General features: G+C 35.5%; 1 pseudogene; it reads left to right on the top strand.

The window, feature by feature from the left end:
• The first annotated feature begins 5,920 nt into the window (after positions 1-5,920).
• Positions 5,921-6,000, top strand: part of LOC132662252 (NXPE family member 2-like) — a 90,613-nt pseudogene continuing 90,533 nt past the window's right edge.

Below are 6,000 nucleotides of genomic sequence, written 5' to 3'. Positions count from 1 at the left end.
AGGGGCAGCACAAAGAGACAGCCTGGTAATTTGGGGTCACTGCAACCTCAACAGATAGAATGCAGGCAGACATGGAGTCTGATTTCAGGCCCTGCCCACTGACAAAAGCATCTTAGGGGATAATTCAGGGAAAGAACTCTGCAGTTTTGTGTGACTGCAGTTCTGGCAAACACCAGGTCTGACCAAACTCAAGCCCAAAGCAGCCTTATACTGGCCCCTTAGCACAGGACAAAACCCTGCCCACAACAATCAAAGCAAGTCATTGCAGATGGCTAGTTTGAAGGAAAAAGCAGCTCAGCCTCAACAGGAGGGCACACAGAACGCACATAGGAGACACCTCTAAAGCAACACATTGTGGGGAACAGGGGACAGTGCACTGCAGGGGAACCAGAGGACCTCTTCTGCATAAGGCCACTACTTTAACAGCAGGAGATATAGCAGACTTTCCTAACAAATAGACACCAATAGTTAGATACAATGAAGGGACAGAGGAGTATGTCCCAAATGAAAGAACAGGACAAAATCAAACCAAGAGAGCCAAACAGAATAGAGGTAAGTAATATAATTGATAGAGAAGTTAAAATAATGGTCATAAAGATACCCATTGGACTTGAAAAAAGAGTGGAATCTTGGGGTGCCTGGGTGGATCAGTCAAGCATCTGACTTTTGATTTCAGCCCTGGTCATGATCTCACAGTTTGTGTGATTGAGCCCTGCATCAGGCTCTGTGCTGGCAGCATGGATCCTGCTTGGGATTCATTCTCTCTCTCTCTCTCTCTCTCTCTCTCTCTCTCTCTCTCCCCCCCCTCTCTGCTCCTCCCCTGCTCTCTATCTCTCAAGATAAACATTTTTAAAAAATAAAAGTAGAATTTCAGTGAGATCTTCAACAACGAGATAGAAAATATCAAAAAGAACCAATCATATATGAACTCAATAACTGAAATTAAAAATACATTAGAAGTAATAAACAGACTAGAGGCAGGAGAAGAATATATCAGTGAGCTGGAAGATAGAGTAATGGAAACGACTAGGCTGAACAACAAAAAGAACAATAATATAGGAGAATAAGTTAAGGGAACTTGATGACACCATTGAGAATACTAACATTTGCATTATTGGGAACCCAAAAAGAAAAGACAGAGAAAAGGGGACAAAACATTTATATGAAAAAATAATAGCTGAAAACTCCCTAACTCTAGGGAAGGAAATAGACATTCAGATCCAGAAGCCACAGAGAGCCCCAACAAAATCAGACCAATGAGGTCCACACCCAGACATAGTAATTAAAATGGTGAAAAGGCGTAATAAAGTGAATTTTAAAAGCCACGAGAGAAAAGAAAACATATACGAGGAAAACCCCACAAAGCTATTAGCTCATTTTTCAGCAGAAACTTTTAGACTAGAAGGGAGTGGCATGATATCCTCAAAGTGCTGAAAGGAAAAATCCTGCAAACAAGAACACTCTATCCGGCAAAGTTATCATTTAGAATAGAAGAAGAGATAATGAGTTTCCCAAACAAAAGTTAAAGGAATTCATCACCACTAAACCAGTCTTACAAAAAATATTAAAACAGGTTCTCTGAATGAAAAACAAAGACGAGGGGTGCCTGGTGGTTCAGTAGGTTGAGCATCCAACTCGATTTCAGCTCAGGTCATGATCTCATGGTTTGTGGGTTTGAGCCCCACATCAGGCTCTGTGTTGGCAGTGTGGACCCTGGTTAGGATTCTCTGTCTCCCTCCCCCTGCCTCTCTCTGCCCCTCTCCCACTCACATGCACATGCTCTCTTTTGCTCTCTCTCAAAAATGAATAAATAAATAAACATTGAAAAAAAAAAAAAAAGCAAAGGAAAGACCACAAGCATGAGTAAGAAAAATAGGAAAGGAAAAAAAATTCACAGGCACATATAAACATAATAAAATTATTAATCACTTACAAAACCAGTATGGAGGTTAAAGCACAAAAGTAGTAAAATCCAGTATATTTATAAAAAATAAGTCATGGGTTCATGAAATAAAACGATGTAAAAGATGATACCGTATACCTAAAAGGTGTAGGGGGTAGCAAAAGTTTACTGCTTTTAGAATAGATTCAAATGTAAGTGACCATAATCTTAGTATAGACTGTATGCATAAGAAATTATATATAAACCTAATGGAAAGCACAAGTCAAAAACCTGTAATAGATCTACAAAAACTAAAGAGAAAGTAGTCTAAGCATATTACTAAAGAAAGCCATCAAACCACAAGAGCAAGAGAAGAAAGCAACAGAGAAGAACTACAAATACAACCATAAAACAAGTAACAAAATGTAAATAAATACACACCTACCAATTATTTTGAATGTAAATGAACTAAATGCTCCAATCAAAAGATATAGGATGAATGAATGGATAAAAAAGTAAGACCCATCTATATGCTGCTTACAAGACACTAATTTCAGACCTGAAGACACATGCAAATTGAAAGTAAAGGGATGGAAGAACATTTACTGTGCAAAGAGAAGTGAAAGGAAGGCTGGGTAGTAATACTTATATTGTATAAAATAGACTTTAAAACAAACTGTAACAAGAGACAAAGAAGAACCCCACATAATCAAAAAGGGAATAATCCAACAAGAATATTGTAAACATTATAAATATTTATACACTCAACATGGCAACACCCAAATACATAAAGCAGTTATTAACAAATATGCAGAAAGAAATCAATAGTAATACAATAGTATTACAATAATAGTAAATCTTTAACACCCCACCTATAGCAATGGACAGATCATCCAAACAGAAAATGAACACAAAACAGTTGCTTTGAATGACACATTAGACTAGATGAATATAACAAATATATTCACAACATTCCATCCAAAACTAGCAGAATGCACATTCTTTCAAGTGCACATGAAAAATTCTCTAGAATAGATTACACTAGGCCACAAGTCAACCTAGAAATAAACCATAAGAAAAAATCTGGAAGGAATACAAATCCATGGAGGTTAAATAACATGCTACTAAACATTAAATGGGTCAACCAAGACACAAAAGAGAGAAAAAATACATGAAGACAGGTGAAAATGAAAATACAATGGTTCAAAATCTTTTAGATGCAGCAAAAGCTTTTCTAAGAGGGATTATAGCAATACAGGCCTACTTCAACAACAAAAATCCCAAACAACTTAACCTAGCTCTTAAAAGAACTACAAAAAGAAAAACAAAACCCCAAACCAGTAGAAGAAAGGAATAATGAAGATTAGAGCAGAAATAAGTGAAATAGAAACTAAAAAAATTGAACAGATCAATGAAACCATGATCTGGTTCTTTGAAAAGATCAACCAAATTGATAAGCCTTGAGCCAGACTCATAAAAAAAGAGAGAGAGAGAGAGAGAGAGAGAAAGAGATCTCAAATAAACAATATCTGCAATTAAAGAAGACTATTAACAATCAACACCACAGAAATACAAAGGATTATAAGAGAATATTATGAAAAATTATATGCCAACAAACTGGACAACCTGGAAGAAATGTATAAATTCCTAGAAATATCCAGTCTTCAACAAACTGAACCATGAAGAAATAAAAAATTTGACTAGACTGATAAGTAATGAAATTAAATAATCAACCCCCCGCCAAATAAAAGTCCAGGACCCGATGGATTCACAAATGAGTTCTAGTAGACATTTATAGAAGAATTAATACCTATTCTCTTCAAACTATTCCAAAAATTGGAGAGGAAGGAAAGTTTCCAAATAGTTTCTACAGGGCCAGCATTACCCTAATACAAAGTCAGACAAGACACCACAAAAAAAGAGAACTACAGGCCGATATCCCTGATGAATATAGATGCAAAAATCCTCAACAAAATATTAGCAAACTACATATAACAATACATTAAAAAGATCATTCACCATGATCAGATGGGATTTATTCCTGGGATGCTAGGATGATTCAAAGTCTGCAAATCAATCATCATGTACCCCATTAACAAAATGGACAAAAATCATACAATCATCTCAACAGATGCAGAAAAAGCATTTCACAAGATTCAATATCCTTTCATTATAAAAACTCTTAACAAAGTGGGGATAGATGGAACATACTTCAACATAATAAAGATCATATATGAAAAACTCGTGGCTAACATTATCCTAAGCAGTGAAAAACAGAGTTTTCCCTTTAAGGTCAGAAGCAAGACAGCATGTCAATTGTCTTCACTTTTATTCAACATAGTACTAAAAATCCTAGCCAAAGCAATCAGAGAAGAAAAAAAAATAAGAGGCATCCATATTGGTAAAGAAGTTAAACTGTCACTATTCACAGATGACATGATGCTATGTATAGAAAATCCTAGATTCCACAAAAAAACTACTAGAAGCAATGAATGCAGTCAAGGGGCATGTAAATTCAGAAGTTGGCAGTGTCTTTATACACTACAACAAAGTAACAGGAAAGAGAAATTTAAAAAACAATGCCATTTACAATTGCATCAGAAAGACTAAAGCATTTAAGAATAAATTTAACCAAAGAGGTGAAAGACCTGTACTCTGAAAAATATAACACACTGATGAAAGAATTTGAAGATGACACAGACAAATGGAGATAGTCCATTCTCATGAACTGGAAGAATATTATCAGATGTCCATATCACCCAGGGCAATCTACAATTTCAATGCAATCTCTGCCAAGACACCAATAGCATTTATGGCAAAACTAGAATAAAACTAAAATTTGTATGGAATCACAGAAGACCCTGAATAGCCAAAGCAACCTTGACAAAGAACAAAGCTGGAGTATCACAATCCCAGACTTCTAGATATATTACAGAGCTGTAGTAATCAAAAGAGTATGGTACTAGCACATAAAAAACACATAGATTAACAAAACAGGATAGTGACTCCAGAAATAAACCCACATATACATATGGTCAATCAATCTATGACAAAGGAGAAAAGAATATCCAACAGGGGAAAACACAGCCTTTTCAATAAATGGTGCTGGGCAAACAGGACAGCTAGATGTAAAAGAATGAAAAGGGACTGCTTTCCAACACCACACACAAAAATAAACTCACAATGGATTAGAAATCTGAAAATGAGACCTGAAACCATAAAAACCCTACACGAGAAAACAGGCAGTCATTTCTCTGACATCAGCCAAAGCAACTTATTTCTGGATAGGTCTCCTAAGGCAAGGGAAACAAAAGTAAAAATAAAGTACTGGGACTACATTGACACTTTTTTTTTTTTTTTTTGCATAGCAAAGAACACCATCAACAAAACAAAAAAGACAATTTACTGAATGAGAGAATATATTTGGCAAGTGATATATCCAATAAGGAATTAATATCCAAAATACATAAAGAATTCATACTACTCAACGCCAAAAAAACCCCCAAACAATCCAATTAAAAATGGGCAAGGACCTTAACAGGCAGTTTTTCCAAAGAGGACATACAGATTGCCAACTGACACATGAAAAGATGCTCAAAATCACTAATCATGAGGGAAACAAATGAAAGCCACAATGAGATATCACCTCATACCTGTTAAAATGGGGAAAAAATCAAGAACATAAGAAATAACAAGTGTTGGCAAGGATGTAGAGAAAAAGGAACACTTGCATACTGTTGGTGAGAATGCAAATTGGTATAGTCCCTGTGAAAAACAGTATGGAGGTTCCTCATAAAAAAAAAAAAAAAATACCATATAGTCCAAAAATTCCACTACAGGGTATTTACTCAGGAAAAATGAAAACACTTAAAAAGATATATGAACCCCTATGTTTATTGCGGCATTATTTACAATAGCTAAGACATGGAAGCAATGTAAGTGTCTGTTAATAGACAAATGGATAACGAAATTTTGGTATATATACACAATAGAATATTGCATAGCCATAAAAAAGGATATTGTGCCATTTGAGGCAACATGGATGGACCTATAGGGTTTCAGGTAAGTGAACTAAGTCCGACTGTGAAAGACAAATACCGTATGATTCCACTCATAAA

The sequence above is a fragment of the Panthera onca genome, chromosome D1 (assembly GCF_046562875.1).
Source record: "Panthera onca isolate mPanOnc1 chromosome D1, mPanOnc1 haplotype 2, whole genome shotgun sequence".
NCBI classification, from domain to species: Eukaryota; Metazoa; Chordata; class Mammalia; order Carnivora; family Felidae; genus Panthera; species Panthera onca.
Note: the sequence above shows the minus strand (reverse complement) of the source record. Positions and strands in the feature narration are given on the sequence as shown.